The sequence below is a fragment of the Hyaena hyaena genome, unplaced genomic scaffold (assembly GCF_003009895.1).
Source record: "Hyaena hyaena isolate Hyena2069 unplaced genomic scaffold, ASM300989v1 scaffold_94, whole genome shotgun sequence".
Taxonomy (NCBI): domain Eukaryota; kingdom Metazoa; phylum Chordata; class Mammalia; order Carnivora; family Hyaenidae; genus Hyaena; species Hyaena hyaena.
In genome coordinates, this window is record NW_024080726.1 from 2,611,624 (window position 1) to 2,630,094 (window position 18,471).

At 39.3% G+C, this 18,471-nt stretch overlaps 1 protein-coding gene across 4 annotated transcripts in view; it reads left to right on the forward strand.

The window, feature by feature from the left end:
• The window catches only part of RERE (arginine-glutamic acid dipeptide repeats), a 432,865-nt gene that overhangs the window by 133,014 nt on the left and 281,380 nt on the right, over window positions 1-18,471 (forward strand). The window lies entirely within an intron of this gene.

An 18,471-nucleotide genomic window follows, 5' to 3' on the forward strand; every position in this document is an offset into this window, starting at 1 on the left:
GTCGGATGATTAACCTACTGAGCCACTCAGGCACCCTCAGAATATTTCATTTTGAAGGGAAAGGGATGCTTTGAATTTTTTGAAATCCACTCATTCTACCAAAGATCGTTATTTGCTAGTTATTTATAGATATGATAATTTGTATTAATTTCTTTACTGCGAAGCCATTTATGGAATGGGCGAGAGACTCAGAATGGGGAAATTGGATCCTGTCCTTGGAATTTATAATATATTTAATAATTATTCCAGCAGTGACTATTTGAGGGCATGTTATGGGGCAGATGTCATGCCCTTCTGAGATGAAGCTGAAATTACTTCCCAGCTACATTTATTTAGAGCAGTTTTGACTTTGCATATATCCAGTTACTTATTAGAATTTAACATCAACTTAACTCTGCTTTTTGTCTACCTAGAGTTTTGGTTGTGAGGATGATTTAGATAGGCTCTCCTGGTGGTTGTGCAGTTTATTAATTCCTGTCAGGAATTCTTAACTCAGCTTTTATCAGGGTCTGGATTGAGTATCAGTACAAGTCATGGTTTTCCCCTCCGAGCAAAGTTAGTGAATGTTTGGCTGCATATCCACAAAACACAATCGTGGTAGTTTATGGAACTCCTGAATCCTATCCCTGGACCTCTCTCCATCAAGACCTGTTCTGTGAGCCCTAACCCTCTGTTTGAATTACCTTTGCCTTTCTTATTTTTGGCAGATTTCCTTTACTTGAATAGTGCGGTGTGAGGCCACTGACTTGTATGGAGCCCCGTGCGCCTTGCTGTTTGCGTCCTGGACGGTTCTCTCAGGAGCCATGGCATCATGGCTTTATGAGGACCAAGAGGAGAACCTTTTCTCAGCTCTTAGGACAAGAAAGAACTAACCCCGCTGAGCAGTGTGGTTTGTTTTTAACCAGCGGATCTAGTCCTGTGACTGATCACATTTGCTTTGAGCTATTTGCTTATAAAATTTTGGCCACATCTAAAGAAGGTTTAAAATGAACCTGAACACCTCATTCATGGTTTTAGTTTTTTCTTTTCAAGTTTATTTATTTTGAGGGGGCAGGGACAGAGAGAAAGAGAAGAGAGAGTCCCCAAGCTCTGGACTTGATCTCATGAACTTCTAGATCATGACCTGAGCCAAAATCAAGAGTCGGATGCTTAACCAACTGAGCCACCCAGGTGCCCTGGTTTCATCGTTTTCATCTCTTTGCTACAACGCCCTGCAGTTTTCCTTTGTCTCAAGGAACAGAGAAGCAATGTAGGAGGTGTAGTTAGAGGTCAGGCTCTGTAGCCTGTATCACCTTTGAGACTCGGTGTGACCGGAGGACACACACCTCTTTCACCCTTGTGTGCTCAGAGTCCTCTTCTGTAGATCACGCCTACTCTGTGTGGCTACTGAGCAGTATGTTGTCCTGGTGGGTGCTGAATAAATCTTAGCTTTGTTATCCTCTCACTTCCCTCATCTATTTTAAGTTTTATTCTATATTGTATAAATCTCAGTAAGCTACATTAAGTAGACCCTTTTAAAAATAAGCTAGCCTTTATATTTCCCCTGGCTCCTGTTTGTTTTTTATACAAAGGTTTAATTTCTACCTAAAGACAGTCATTAAAGAAATTATGTAGGAGGGTGCTGTGGACTGAATTGTGTTCTTCCAAGTTCACTAGGCTCTAAGCTGCAGCATTTTGTTTTGTATTTGGAGGTAAGGCCTTTGGAAGGTAATTAGGTTCAGATGAAGTCACGAGGGTGTCGGTCCATGATGAGAGAAAGAGACCAGAGCTCCTGCTGTTCCCCACACCCCCACTCCCACACCCCCACATTGTGAGGACACAGAGAGAAGGCAGGGAACCATATAGGATGGAGCTTCGATTTTGGACTTCTCTGTGCCCAGAACTGCCCTGCTTTTAAAGCCACCCAATTTATGGTACTCTGTTACAGCAGCCTGAGCAGACTAATTCGGAGTAAATTTCACACATGCAGAGTAAAAGGTGATCAGTAGCTTATCACGGAGGTTGAGCTTTCCCGGAGTGAAGTGGGGATTATGCTTCTGTTTGCAAAAGGCTTTACGCCTACAGGACAGCCTTCCCCAACCTCTGGTTTGGTCCGCACAGCTACTGTATGCAGGAGACTGAGCCGATGCTGGTTTCTCACGTTGCAAAATGAGAGAGCAAAGCCTAGAGAAGTTAATTGAGTTACATACATTTACAGTTTCCATTTTGAAAGTGGCTAAGCCTCTTAGTAGCTGTTTTTCTTACTTCTCTATCCATTGTTCCTTTCATGACCATTTTAATATTGGCAGTTCAATCTTCTAATCCTTTGCCTTAGAAAGAACATAACCTTTATTTTTAGCCCTTGTTCGGAACATTATTTTCAAAGTGAAGAGAGATACCTCCCAGTTTTTACATTTTAACATGGGAATGGAAACATCTATGGTGAACTTGTTGAATTTATCTTTCCTGTCTCAGAGAGAATTTATGAAGTCTTTGGCCTGCTGGTTAGATTTGAAGTATAAAATTTCTGTGAAGTATCATAAAGCTAAAAACTGTGATGGTACTTGAAATAGTATTTGTGACATTTTATCCTTTTATTTTGGGCAAGAAATTGGTTTGCATTCAGTCTTGCTGGTCAGTGTCTAGAATGTAGGTGTTATTTGGCATTATCCAGTCAGAAGATTGCTTGTGTTCATTTTAGTTAAGGTGATTTGAGTATGTCTTGAACAGAGGGATAAAATAGGCATGTTAGAAGCTACAAACTCTAAGCAGTTAAAAAGGAAAAAAAAGTCCAGCTCACAGCCCCAACCTAAACCACCTTTCATTCTGAAAGAATTCTGGATCCCTACAAAGTTTCATATTTATTAGCTGTCAGGACCTACTGTATTTGCTCCATTTCCCATTAAATTTTAACAGAGAAACTAAAAAAATCAATTCTTTATTTCCTGAGGATAAAAATGATTCATTTGAGACTAAAACCTTAGAGTACATTTAAAAAACTTTATTGAGAGAAAAATTCCATAACAGACAATTCACCCTTTGAAAGAGTGTACAAATCACTGGTTTTTAGTATATTTAGAGTTGTGCAACCATCACCACAATATAATGAGGAATACATTCTTACTTGGCAGTTTCTGGTGATTAATTGACTACTCCTAGATAATGTTTGATGTGTAAATCTGTACTTTTGTGTGTAAGAATAGAACTTAATTATATATGGCTTTACTATTACAATATATAATTGACTGAAGGCATTCAAACTCCGCTTTTGTGGACAGTGGTCTGAAGTAGCTTAGCTTCTGCCCAGAGCTATTCAGCCCTTTTGTGACTGCTGACTCCTTTAAGGTAGAGAAAGCAGTTGTGAATATGGTGTGAAAACGGGATGTAGTCTCTTTCAGCATATTATTTGGAGAAACTGCAACTTTTCCACAGTATTGTTTTACATTTGGTGCACTCAAAATATGTTAGACATTTGCCATTTTCAGCAGTTTGTGTTAAAGATTTTTTCATTTGTTAATAGAAAGGCAGCCAGCCCTTATGTCTCAGATTAGGGGAATTTCTTAGTTTTGATTCCCAGATGGTTCATAAAATTCAAGTGGGCCCTTAGGCTGCTGGGTAATCATACTTTATTTTCCCAGTTCATTCACTCACCCAGGTTCCTACATGACTCTTTAGTACTTTCTTCTTTTGTACTTCCTCTTGTCTTCACGCTGGGTTTCTTGCTTCAGCGAGAAAAACCAACAGTCAGAAGGAACTTTCTCAGACACCCGCCACCACATTGACCTACCTTGCAGCATAGACTCTGCCTGCCTGGCTGCTTTTATAGGTAGAACAGCTATTCTCAAGCTCTCTAAGGGCCAGGCCAGTCTAGCCCATTCCACTCTCTGAGATGCCACACTCTGCTCTTTCATATCATTCATGTTTCAGGCTCTATTGGATCATTCCCAACAATATACACATGTGCTCCTTTTCTTCTAGCTTAAAACAAAAAAACCCAATCCTTTTTTGGCCCCACTTCCCCTGAGAGCTTTGGCTTGTTTCTCTACTCCTCTTTGCAGCAAAACATCTCAACAAGAATTTTTGTACTTAATTTCTCCAGTTCTCTTCTCCTCTCTCAGATCAGTCCATCACCCATCATGCCAGGGAGACTGCTCGGGAAGATTACTGCCTGTTTTCCTCTGCTTGGAATATATTTTCCCAGATTTCTGTGTGGCCTCACTCTCAAGTCTCAGGGGAGCTTGTATTGACCCTTGGTCTCTGCTCGCAGTTTGCTTCACCCTGTCCTGTGTTTTCCCTAGAGTGTTGTCTTGTCACATAATACTCATGTATTTGTTTCCATTGCTTATTGTTCCTCCCAGTAGAGGATAAAGTCCTGAAGGGCAGGGATTTTCATCTGTATAGTTCACTGATGTCTCTCCAGCGCGTACAGCAGTAACTGGCACTGTTACAATAGATGTCTGATAAATAATTTGTCGAGTCTCTACACTGTGCCCTAGGACTCAGGGTTTTAAAACAGATCTAAATGAATATAACTAAAAATTTTATCTCTAGTCCAGACCTACTCAGCTGCTTACTTCACATCTCCATGTGGATACCTCATTATCATCTAAAACTTAACATGTCCATATGTAACTTGTGATGCTTTTCACTAGACCACACAGAGTTGTGTGGTTTTTACTTTTTGACTTCTTCATCTGGTAGGATTTTAACTTGTCATCTCTTTTCTTTGGTGTAAAAATTGTACCACCTGGAGTGTTAGAGGTAGGCTGGGACAATCTTAGAATCATTTAGTTTCGCCTGGCACCTTGAAAGCAGACTTCAGAAGAAGAGGGAACGGGGAACAGCAAGTGCTTTTGGGGGGGGTGCCCTGTGGGAAAACAAGGCTTTGGGGAGCCATGTCTAGTTAGAGACAGTAGGCACAGGAAAGCTCATAGGAAAGGAAATGTAGCTCCCTTTTTGAACACTGAAAACAATTCTGAACAGGACTCTACCAATTAAAAGAAGTCAGTGTCCATTATTTAGTTGACCTTAATAACTTTTTAACTGTGAATTCCCTACAACCGTTAGTTAGTAGTTTATTGTTTGATACTTGGAAATATGACTTTAGCTTTCAAAGTAAGGAAGTATGAATATTTGCTATGGAAACTTTGATCTAAAAATATTTTAATTGTTATGTACTTAGCAAATAATAAAATATTTTTAAGAAAGCCTTTCTAAGTGTAATGGGTAAACTATTGGATTAGGAAATGCATACTTAAAAGTTTTTCTCGGGATAATATAATCAGATATCTTAAAATCCTAACTTAAAATGTAGGGTTTTAGTGACACATGGAGTTAGTAGCATCTCCTCCATCAAGGCTGATCAGGTCACATGGCATAATAAATACTGAGGTGGCTTTCTTTAAACTGGGTTTAAGTTGGCAATTACATTTACTCTAGCTGCCAGTAAATTATTAGATTTCTTGCCCATGAAACTCTTTCAAAGAATCTTACCCTTATAATGTGTGTTATTAGTTTACAGGGCAATGCCTGGATGCTGTAGGCAGACTTGTGAGTTAGAGAAATTACTAGTGATTTACTGTATACACACATACACACAGTTTAGTATTATATTTCTCTAGGTGATGATAGAGATCAAAGGAACTTGCAGTAATGTTTCTTTTTTCTGGAACCAGGGGACCAGCAGAACAATCCTGTTTAATTTAATTTAGTGCTAGTGGTATTATAAAGGGAATGAAATTGTGATCACACCGTGCCAAGACAACCCAATTGATCAGTAAAAAACTTTGTTCATATTCTGTAGATGGGGAAAGGTGGAGGAATTTGCCTGAAGTTTTTACTTTTTAACTGAGCTTCCTTTATGCATCCAGAACATTACAGTGCATTAATGAGGGTCTGTTTTTAATAGTTTAGTATGTGGTAGGTCTGTGATAAAGAGAGCGATCCAGTCCTTAGTTTACAAGTCTGATGATATTACCTTTCTTTTTTGTAACACTAAATACTCTGAACTTCATCCTCAGCGTGATCTCTTGAGCTAGGACTATGATTCCCACTTAACAGAGGTGAAAATAGCTGAGAGGTCAGGTTACTCCACTCACTGCCCCTTGATACCTAGTTTTGATTTTCCATGTCTAATGTTATCTTCTACACCACAGCCTCTAGACTTAGTGAAGTGGATGATAAAGAAATAGCTACAGTGGACCACTGGGAGATTTCTATAGACCAAATGTGATAGAATATGTAGACGTAGAGAAGGAGGTAGGGAGAGCTTATACTTTGAATGTGGTTGATTTTGTTAGATGTCTTTGATGAAGTTTTGGGGGTGATGGAGGGGTTCGTGGGATCAGGAGCCAGTGGCCAAGAAAGAATTCTTGATGATGTCTTTGGTACAAAAAGGTAACTTTATTAAAGCACTGGAACAGGACCCTTGGGCAGGAAGAGCTGCACTCCGGCCAGGTGACCAGGGAGAGGGAGTTTCCAAAGAGACTTTCACATGCTAAAGACTTACTGGAGGCCTAGCTGTTGTCAAGCTAAGGTTGTTTTTCCCTGTAGCCAAGCATTAACGTTAAGACCTCAGACCTGAGGGAGTTCCTGGACTTCAGGCTATGATGGTATTGCCTTTTTATGGTAAACTGGTGGGGACCCTTATCAGTTTAACCCCCCCCCCTTTTTTTTTTTTGGTCCTTCCCTGTTTTTGAGTAGCCTGGAGTGTCAGAGGCATATCATGAAAGTCCCACCTTGGGGGTGTGGGGCATGTTGTTAGCCTGCAAGTTTGGCCCATGCTCCCTCATCACTTTGACTTTACAGAAGATCCTCAGTAGGTTTGTTTTGGCCATATCTAAATATGTATTCTTTTCTTTGCGTAAGGGGTGTATTAGAGAGTTGTTTTGAGAGGTAAGATAATTTCGCTGTACTTTTTCCAGTAATATGCCTTTAAAAATGAAAACATTTAATCTCATTTCAGTTTTTCAGTTTCTCTGGAGAACCTCAATTTGGTCTATTGGGGGTTGAGTTTTAAAGGGGCCAGGGAGAGTGTTTTGTTCAGGGTTGGCTTTAAAAAAAAAAATCAATTTCAGCATTTAATACTAAAATACAAGGAAGTGGGGTGCCTTGGTGGGTCAGTCGGTTAAGTGTCTGACTTTGGCCTGGGTCATGATCTCACAGTTTGTGAGTTCCAGCCCCGAGTCCAGCTCTGTACTCACAGCTCAGAGCCTGGATCCTGCTTCGGATTCTGTGTCTCGCTCCCCTCCCCCGCTCACGCTCTCTTTTCTCTTCTCTCTTTCTCTTAAAAATAAATAAACATTAAAAAAAAATACAAGGAAGCAAAAGCTTGGTTTAGTGGCAATGCTAGGATTACTTTTACTTGTTTAAGTTAATATTCCCTTGGTAAATCAATCATTTCCAGTTCTTGATGGATGAATTTAACTGAAAACAGGTTGCGAATTACTACATTAATTTACATGAATTGTGTGCCAAGTATGAGCATGTAGAAAAAGAAACTTTTAAAAATAATGCTTATCTATTTTTGAGAGAGAAAGAGAGCATGAGAGGGGTAGGGGCAGAGATAGAGGGAGACACAGACTCCAAGCAGACTTCTGGCTCTCAGCTGTCAGCACAGAGCCCAATGTGGGGTCTGAACTCACAATGCATGATCAACTGAGTAGAAGTGGATGCTTAACCAACTGAGCCACCCATGTGCTCCCCCCAATTTTTTTTTTTTTTACTGTAAGTAGATGTGGCTTGATCATACAGATTTTACCAATTTTCCCCTTATGTGTTTTCTTCTAAGATTACATTAATATTTTACATATGGACATGGGGTGTTCAGGTTCTCTTATAATTAGCTAACTTCAATTGATGGAGAATTTATTCTGGTTTTCAGAGCAATAGAAACTATAAGTAAAAATTTACTTAGAAGCTAATAAGTAAATTTGTATTTCTTTAACTTACCAATTTACACTTGAACAGGTTTTAGTTAAAAAGACTACTTGAAAACTGCTTAAATTGAAGGCATCTGTGAATTATGTATCGGGACTCAGAAGGTTAGCTCTAAATATCTGGACTAGTAAGGGAGTTTCTAATTCACTTTTGGTATTTACCTTCTCAAGGTGGCCAGCTTGTCTTTTGAGTTCATTGCTTTTTCAGGAGCCAAGATGATTGGTGATCTTGCCATTAGGGGGAAGTGGGATTGGTGGATATGAAATTTTACTTGACCTTGATTGTCTTTTGTAGGAGCCACAGTGATCAGTTAGCCAAGTACTTTTGAACTTGATTATTGCCTAATTGACCATTCTTGTGTGTGTATTTCTTTAAAGAGTTTTATTTCTGAGAGAGAGAGAGAGAGAGAGGGAGGGAGAGAGAGAGAGAGAGGGAGAGAGAGACAGACAGACAGCATGAGCAGGGGAGGGTCAGAGAGAGAGTGAGACACAGAATCTGAAACAGGCTCCAGGCTCTGAGCTAGCTGTCAGCACAGAACCTGATGCGGTGCTCGAACCCACAAACTGTGAGATCATGACCTGAGCCGAAGTCGGAGGCTCAACTGACTGAGCCACCCAGGCGCCCCTCTTGTTTGTTTTTTAAAAGTCTTAGTATAAGTGGAGGTCTTTGTTTTGTGTTTGCTGTAAGATCGACACTCGTTGCTAATATACTTATTTGACAAATGATTTCATAAGCTTGTGTGTTTTAGTATTAATTTCGTTACGTGAAAGGGAGGAAGGGCTTTTTGTTTATGCTCAGGATACTTTTTAAAATGAGAAACAATTTCTTATTTAATCACACTGGCTTGATGCTACTGGGTGTAGCAAAGTTGTATATACTTAAAAGAGGATGAAGTTTTAATATGCTTAATGTATTATTGGTAGATTGATTTGGTTACTGAAGTATGCTTCAAAATGAAGGCTTTTGGCACTCTTTGAACCATGTAAAATTTAAGTCCTGTTTTAGCACCGGTGACTCTAATGGAAATTTTATTTAGTATCTGCCTTTTATTACTAAAATCCTCTAAACCCAACTGTAAAAAACTAAAAACTTAGTACTTTAAACTTGTTAAATAGTATTGTTAACCTAGCTTTCAAAGAGGGCTTATGGGGGTAAACTCATTTGATTTTTTTTTTTTTTTTTTTTTTTTTTTTTTAATTGAGATTAGGTTTAATAGCCCTACGGAGCCATAGTTGTTCCTTTTTTTTTTTTTTCCTCAATACTAAGTCAGAGGTAGATACACTTTGTTTTTTGTTTTCTGCCATAAGTGAATATTTTTTTGTTTTATACATTCAATGGTATTCTGTCCAAAGCAGCATCAGTAACTCTGGGGGATGGTTCCCGCTAGACTACAGCAGACAGACTGTCAAGTTATCATTGTATCATCAAAGGTTTGTGGAGAAGCCCCCTCCCCTTTATTCTCTTATCTCTCTCTTTTTAAGAAATATTTATTTATTTAGGTAATCTCTACACCCAACATGGGGCTCAAACTCACGAGCCCAAGATCGAGTCTCATGCTCTATGGACCTAGCCAGCCATCCCCCCTCCTTTTCTCTTTAGGAGAGTTCAGCAACTTAATTTCTCTAGTCCTTAAGTAGAATTATTGAATCTAACTAGTGCCCCTTGGCGCCACTCTCAAGCAGAGAATGAGGGAAAAGTGAAGAATAAGTCTGGAGGGAGAAATGGGATGAAAAGGAAAAACAGGGAGGCAGGGAGGTCCACGTGTGTGGTGTTGAGTTGTGGAATGCCTGGAAAGTGGCTGTGGGGCAGGGGAGGGGGTGCCACTTGGCTTCACTGGGCCCCCATCCTCTCTCTCTCTCTCTTTTTTTTAAATATTTTATTTATTTCTGAGAGAGAGAGACAGTGTGAGCAGGGGAGGGTCAGAGAGAGAGAGAGGGAGATACAGAATCTGAAGCAGCCTTCAGGCTCTGAGCTGTCAGCACAGAGCCCAACGTGGGGCTCAAATCCATGAACTGTGAGATCATGACCCGAGCCGAAGTCGGACGCTTAACCGACTGAGCCACCCAGGTGCCCCCCATCCTCTTTCTACTTGTATGTGTGCAAGCATTGGTGTTCCCAATCATGTAGGCATTTGATACCTAAAATATTGGTAATTTGTAACATTTGGTACATTTGGCTTATGAAGTTATTCAATTGAAGTTTGGTGAATTGTTCTAATAGAGCTTTAGAGTCCTGTTGTTTTTTTTTTTTTAAAGGTGAAGAAAGCAAGGCACAGAATTGGTAAAATAATAGAACCTAATTTCTTTCTTTTCTTTTTAAAATTTTTTAAAAAATGTTTACTTTTGAGACAGAGAGAGAGATGGAGAACGTGGGGTCGGGGTGCGCAGAGAGAAAGGGAGACACAGAATCTGAATCAGGCTCCAGGCTCTGAGCTGTCAGCACAGAGCCTGACATGAGGCCCAAACTCACAAGGTGAGATGATGACTTGAACCAAAGTCAGATGCTTAACCAATTGAGCTACCCAGGCGCCCCCTTTTTTATTTTTTAAATATTTATTTTTGAGAGTGAGAGAGACAGAATGTGAGTAGAGGAGGGGCAGAGAGAGAGAGGGAACCACAGAATCCAAAGCAGGCTCCAGGCTCCAAGCCATCAGCCCAGAGCCCGACCTGGGGCTTGAGCCCATTAACTATGAGATCATGACCTGAGCCGAAGCTGGACACTCAACCACCTGAACCACCCAGGTGCCCCAGTAGAGGCTAATTTCTGATTGGTGTCTTTGGGCTTCACTAGTGCTCATTCTACAAAACCCATATAGCATTGTATAGTCTTATCTCCCACTGGTGAATTTGATCTTTCTGAGACTCCGGTTCTTTGGATTGAATTAAGCCATGTGAAAGAATCACTTGTCATTTCTAATAAAGGCTTGATTTAAGAAACCTGATTGAGGCTGGAGTACCTATGAAAAGTACATCCTTACTTGCCTCTATAATTTTTATTTTAGCTTCTGTTACTGGAGTCAGCATTTTTCTTAAATAATCATTACATGCTCACACTTCTGGATATAGAGACATTAGTAAGTCCTGTGCTGTTATCTTTGTTTTGTAGGTAATATTGATTTTTATCATCTGTACATGGGAAGGCTTGTCAACACATAGTAAACATTTTGACCTCAAAGAAACCAGGAAATATAAACAAGATATGGTCACAGTCATTTTGAGAAAGTTTATGGTGGGTCATACTGAGTAGGACAGATTCCCACGGTCCGAACAACAACAAAAATGCAAATAGCAAAATTTGACTTGAACAGCAAGACACCCCCAAGAAATGACATGAAATTTTCATACTGCCTCAGAAGAAACTAGTTGTGTAGTGTAAGAAATATGGAGAATTTATTGTATCATATTCTATAAATGTTATAAAGGAAGGGAGATGTAATTTATTTGTAGTTATTAGTCATGAAATTTTGAAGAATATAGAACCCCACTTTATTATGGACAGCCTGTAGTATAAGGAAAGGAATAAGTCCCCATTTCACACATGAATAAACAGACTTAATCTCATGATATGACAGAGCTACAGCACAAAGGACAGCCTGGGGATGAGGAAGGCAGAAATCTTTGTAACTTAACCAAAATAGGGTAGGATTCAGAGTAAACGAGACTTGTGATCAAAATAAGCCTCAAGTCTCATTAGGGCTTTGCATGATTATGTTGAATAAGAGGAGAAAAATATTTTTGGTGTGCAGCTTATTATACTTAGGGGTCTACTTCTCAAACTTAGAACCATGTTGAATAACTGTATTTGTTCAGATCTCTCAATATGAGTATTAGGATATAAAATAATCCATTTCAGTTTCTCCTCCCACTTCTGACTTGATTCTTTAATGCTTACCTTAGAATTCCAACTACAGACTGTATTTCTTTTTCTTTCTTTTTTTTACTGAGATCTCTGAAAATTGGTGTTGAGCTTCAATTTCAGGTAATTCCTGTCTTGATCTATAATAGAGATAAATTCCACTTTGTTGTCTTTTTTTTTTTTAAGATTTTATTTTTTTAAGCAATCTCTGCATCTAACATGGGGCTTGAACCCACAACTCCAAGATCAAGAGTCAACACGCTCTACCCACTGAGTCACCCAGGCACCTCTGTCTTCTTGATTTAATAGAAGTCCTGTGATTCAGTACTTGAAGTCCTACTCAATCCCAAATTTTGTTTAATAGTACATTTTAAACTGCAGCCAAATTGAGACATTAATGATTTTAAGTTTCCTCTTGTATTTTATATTTATGGGGACAGTAGAATAATATATAGAGAATGATTAAGCTAAGCAAATATTTGTATTTTGCCACAGTGTTAGATGTTCTAAAGTCACATATTTGCTATAGAAATTAAAAATGAGCTAAACCAAAGAACCAGCAATCTTACCTTTTAAGATGGTAACATATGGCTTCCAAAACCTTCTTTTCAAAGCATCTGATAAAAATATTTAAGAAAAAGACTCCATAGTTACTATGAAGAATTTGGTGATCTATGTATGAGATCCTTCTAGTTTATTCCATTTATATACAGTTCATATCTGGTTTGGTTTGGAAGTTTTTGGACCATTTTAGAAGTGGAGTTTATTGTTGGTTACATGTCTCTTCTTGCTACGTCTTTCCCCACCCCTCCATTTAGTTTTCTTTCTGGATCATTTCTGCTAGCTTTTTTGTAAGTAAGAAAGACAATTTTTTTTTCTTTTTTTTTTTTTAAAGTAGGCTCTATCCATGACCAGTGTCGGGCTCAAACTCACTACCCTGAGATCAAGAGCTGCAGGCTTTACTGACTGAGCAGCCAGGTGCCCCATGACACAGGGTTTTAAAAGTCCAGGAAGTTTGTTAATAAGGACCTCCCTTCCCTATTCTTAGCATTTTTATCTCTTGGTGCTTATGGTTATTTTACGATGATTTTTTCAAATTTCCATTCTCTCTTTTGTTTTACATGCTTTCCTACTTTCTTTCTCTTGTTCTCCACTTAGCTGGTTGAGCTCTTGGAAATTTTGACCTGTACTTTGTAGAGGATGTATGGTGATGCTTTCTTGACATATATTCCTGCAGAATTGACCATATTAGTGAAAAGCATTTTTTTCTTATTTTTTTATTTACCTGTATCCTTTTTGTTCCGGGTTATAGTATTTGCATTTCCTAATATGAGTTGGATATGAACAATGAAATGGCATTCTTTCGCTTCCAAATTAGTAAAGTTTTTCACTTGCCAGTGAGGAACTAAGGTGGTGTAATCCACCGCCCTCTTTTTTTTTTTTTTTAAAGATTTTCTTAAAAAGAAAATCCTGGTCGAGTGCTTTTTTTTCCTCCCAAGGACCCATTTAAGCATAGATGTTCTATTTCACAGGGTCTCTTTCCTTTTTTCCTCAAGGCCTATGATTCTGATTCCTATGCCTTAAGAGCTAAGTTGTTTTTTTTTCGCCCAGACTCTTCCCTCATCCTCCTTACTACTTGCCTTCCCCCCCAGTCCATATGACTTTCTGTCCTTTTTGAATTGCTCCTTCCTGTTGTCAGAGTCCTTCTGGAAACATTTTGTATGGAATACAGTACGTTGCATTCAAGCTAGAATTCCTTGGGGAGAATTTGCTCTATAGACCACCACCCTTCTTTTGCTTGCTTTCTCAGATTTAGAAGCTTTTTCAGTGGAAGGAAATAGTTGCTCACATTTTGGCCTCCTCTCAAGGCAGATGGCTGACCTTGCCCCTCAGAGAGATCATTGGTACTTGGCACTTGGAGGGTGAAAGTAGGTGTTCCTGAGAAAGGCAACTCATACAAATACTTAAGGTCCCCCCCCCCCCCCCCCCCCCCCCGCCTTTTTCTTCTTCTTCATACTTATAATGACATAGTCAAAAAACTAGAATGATTACTGGTCAAGTTCATCTAGCCTTCCCCACTTTCCCCAGAGTCTCTGTGAAAAGGGTGTTGGTGACTGCCAGCCTTCCAAAACATTAACTCTCCTGCCACACACCCATCTTATAACACTCCTCTCCCCACACATTGCTTCAAAACCCCGCCTCCCCTGGGTTATTGCTTTAAGGTGAGTACCATTGGATTGATTTATGGAAAGATGTTTATGGTTCAAATTTTAGGGAGGAATTTTATTAAAATATCCCTGCCTAAAATCATGGGTTCTTCCTCTTCTGCCTCCCTTCCTGTGTATAAGCAGCCTGCGATAATCACCACAAGTGGCAGATAAAACCAGGGAAGTGCTCAGGGAGTGCTTTGAGATGTTTCAGTCATTACTTAGAAATAAGTGATTGAAAACATATGCTCCTAAAAGCCCTTGTTTTGTAGAAACACAGAACTTTGCCTGTCATGTTTTGTTATAAATATAGAGGTAACTTACCAACTTTGCAGAAATTGGGGTTTTGTTTTTATTGTGAAGAGAAATGTGTAGCCTCCTGCATACCCACACAGTACTTGCATAGGATTGGAAAAATCTTCCAAGAGGAGATAGACTTATGATTTTATCCAGACTGTCATTATATATTGTCTTATCTGCCAGAGAGACACACTAGGCCCTGATTTTACAGTGATGGCATCATACATTGAGTGAGTCAGAGGAGATCAGTGTGGAAGAAGGATTTACAAAGTGATGCTGACACTGTAAGATAATGGAACCTGTGATTTTAAACTTGGCAGATGAGACTCTGGTTAGATAAAAGGTATAGTGGGGAAAAATGCTTTCTTGCTCTTTTTTCCTCAGGTCAAGTTGTGTAAATTGCTGAAAGAGTAGAGTAAAGAAGCCTTAGACTGCTAAGGGACTTTCTTATCCTGTCTTTTCTAAGAAGAATTGTTGTCTTTGTGATAGTCCAGGATAAAGCCACTGGATTCACATTTATGCACATTCTTGTACTTGGAGCTATTAGAGTTGATTAAAAGGGAGTAGGTTATTGATGAAATGGGATTCTTAATATTTTTATTTATATACATTACATTAATCAGTGCTGTCTGATAGCACTTACTATGGTGTTGGAAATGTTCTGTATCTGCTCTGTCCAATATGGTAGCTCCCAGCTACTTACTGGTAAGTACTTGAAATGTGATTAGTATAGACTGAGGAACTGAATTTTTAATTTTATTTAATTTCAATTATTTTACATAGGCATACATGGCTACTGGCTACTATATTGGACAGCACAGCCCTGTGTTAATCTCCTAAGTGAGTCACATGGCTATATAATAAATAACATCTGAGGGCATTTTCTCACCAACAGGCATGTTATAATTTTGTGGACATGTGGTTTTATTTATTTTCTTTTAGAGAAAGCTGAAATTAAAAAGGGAGTATAAGGGGCACCATTAGTATGTGACATGAAAGTTGCAATTTAAATTTTAAACAAAAAACCCAGAAGTAGCCTGTTTTCATGTATTTAAGAAAAACATTAATGAGAACCTTATTATTCTGCCTTAATGATCTGTGTTCTTTGATTGTAAGAGGAAAGCCTATTAGTGGATAGTTAAAAATGAAGCCTAATTAATGAATGGATTTCATTCATCAATTATTTGATTGCTTTCAAAGTTAAACATGGTATAATTTCTACTCCTAGGAATCTAAGCAGAAACAGGAGACCATGCTTATGCAGCCAGAGTAGGTTGGTGTGAGGAAAAGAGGTTCCCAGAGGTCTGTGAGAGCCCTTTAGAGGGGTTTGGGGAGTCAGCAGGCTTCTCTGAGAACTGTCAGTTCTTCCTAGTTAGCAGTACAAACTGAAACACTCCTAGGATTGGCTAGAAGTATTCTCACATCCCACCTTCTGCAAGATGTATACTGTGCTGTGGGGTTCTAGGGATGTGTAGAGCATGGCCTTTTTGTTCATATCTTTGTATCTGCTAGGCATTGGGTTATTTTACTTCTTCCTCACGACAACTCCATGGCATGTGTTATATTATTATCTTTTTATAGATGAAGAAAAACTTTAAGTTATTATTTTTAATGTTTATTCATTTTTGACGGAGAGAGACAGACTGAGAGCAGGGGAGGGGCAGAGAGGGAGGGAGACACAGAATTTGAAGCAGCCTCCAGGCTGTTAGCTGTCAGCACAGAGGCCGATGTGGGCTTGAACCCACTAACTGTTAGATCATGACCGGAGTGAAAGTTGGACACCCAACCGACTAAGCTACCCAGGTACCCCAAGAAACTAAAGTTTAGACAGAGCAGTTGACTTGCCTATGGTTTAAAGCTAGCAAGGACCAGAGTGTGTTTCTGTTTGTAGAGGTTTACAGAGAAGGATGAGAGGAGACAATATATGAAACACATGAGTTACTAAATAAGAAGGTATTTTACATTAGTAACACATGTTAAAATGGGAAGCTGTAAGATACAGACTATGATCTGATTGCAAAAGGAATTCATTAAAAAGGGGCAAGAATAGTATGGCATGGTTTGGAGGCATTAAGGATTACTTCTCAGAGGACTTGGTTTGGACTTTTATGATACATAGTTATTCAACAAATAGTTTATTTGTTTTTTTGAAAGTTTATTTATTATGAAGGGTGGAGGGAGCGTGCAGGAGGGGCAGAGAGAGAGAAAGAGAGAGAATCCCAAGCAGGCTGTGTACTGTCAGCACAGAGCCTGATGTGGGGCTCGAACTCAAGACTGTGAGATTATGACCTGAGCTGAGATCTAGAGTCAGACACTTAACTGGACACTTAACTGACTGAGCCACCCAGGTGCCCCTCAACACATGTTTATTGAGCTATTAGTAAAGACGGTGTGAACAAAGGTGAAAGAGAGTAGTAAGTCCCAAGTGTGGGAGATGCATATAAAGGGTTTTTATTGGATGGTTGTGGGAGAACAAGGTTATATAGTGAGGACAGGAGACACGGTTTCTTAAAGGAGGCAATTGGACACATAGTCTCTCCTCAAAAGTTCTTTTATAAAATTAAGATATAATTGACATATAATACTATATATATTAGTTATAATATTGTAAGACATAGTGATTTGATATTTGTGTAACCATTGCAAATTGTAACCATTTTGCAATATACACAAATCTAGTTAACATCTAGTTAGTTAACATCTATCACCACACAATTACAAAAAAAATTTTTTTAATGTTTATTTTTTAGAGCATGAGCAAGGGATGTGCAGACAGAGAGGAAGACACAGAATCCATGTAGGCTCTAGGCTCTGAGCTATCAGCACAGAGCCCAGTGTGGGGCTTGAACTCACGAACCGCAAGATCGTAACCTGAGTTGAAGTTGGACACTTAACCGACTAGGCCAGCCAGGCACCCCACAGAATATTTTTTTGTGTTGAGAACTCTGTGTGTGTGTGTGTGTGTGTGTGTTGAGAACTTTTTAAAAGATTTTTTAAAATAGTTTATTTATTTTTGAGACAGAGACAGAGCATGAGTGGGGGAGGTACGGAGAGAGAGGGAGACACAAAATCTGAAGCAGGCTCTAGGCTTTGAGCTGTCAGCACAGAGCCTGACACAGGGCTCGAATCCACAAACTGTGAGATCATGACCTGAGCCGTAGTTGGATGCTTAACCAACTGAGCCGCCCAGGCGCCGCAAGAACTTTTAAGATTTACTCTCAGCAACTTTCAAATGTACATTACAGTATTATTAGCTATAGTCACTGTGCTCTGCATTATGTCCCATGAATTATTTTATAACTGAAAGGTTGTACGTTGTGACACACTTAACACATTTCTTGAAAGTTCTTGAATGTGGGTATTCAAAATTGAAACAAAGCATAGGTGTCATTTGTGTTTAGAGAGAGAATAAGAACTGAGTTCTAGGTTAAAGGAGGGCACTGGGAATAGAGAAAAAGATTGATCGTATTTTTCCAAATGTTTTCCCCCAAAATTATGTTGTTCATGGTTATGATCAGTCATACCCACCTGCTTGCTGTTATTTCCAGCCTATGATGTAGTGTTTATCACTGACTGATGGATCATCTCAGGTGGCCCCAAGGGAGATTCTGTCTTTTCCCTGGCTTGGGGCCTGGGTTGTGGCAAGGGCACATTAAGACCAGAAATACTCCCACTGCTTTGGCACCCAATGGTGTTTTTAGGTGTTCAGGGTCTCTCTCTCTCTTTTTTTTCTCTTGAGATCCTGATATCCCCCTGCTGTTTGTTAACACTTTAATATCCCACTTGAGGGAGCGGCTTCCTCTCCCTTGCTGTCTGGCAGATTCTTTTCCTTAAAACTCTCTTCCTTTCTGTCCCTCTGTCCTTCTTTTGTTCCTTGGTAGAAAGTATCTGACTTGGCTTTATTTAGTCCTTCAGCTTGCCTTCAAGACTCTTTTGTGAAGTGAATCCTTCTTTATATGGTTCTGTAGTTTAAGTTGATGTTTGTCTCTAGCATGAGGAGAAGATGACCAATTGAATACTTTGGAGAACTTTTCTAAAATCTAATCAGTGATTAGGCGACCAGTTGATGTGGCAGGTATTTGGGGACATCAGTTCCGAACAAGACCTTTCAAGGATTAGTTAAGTGCAGTTAAGTTGAAGAATTTCCATTACCCTTGTCTCCAGCTTACATACTATTCTAAGGAAGAATGAG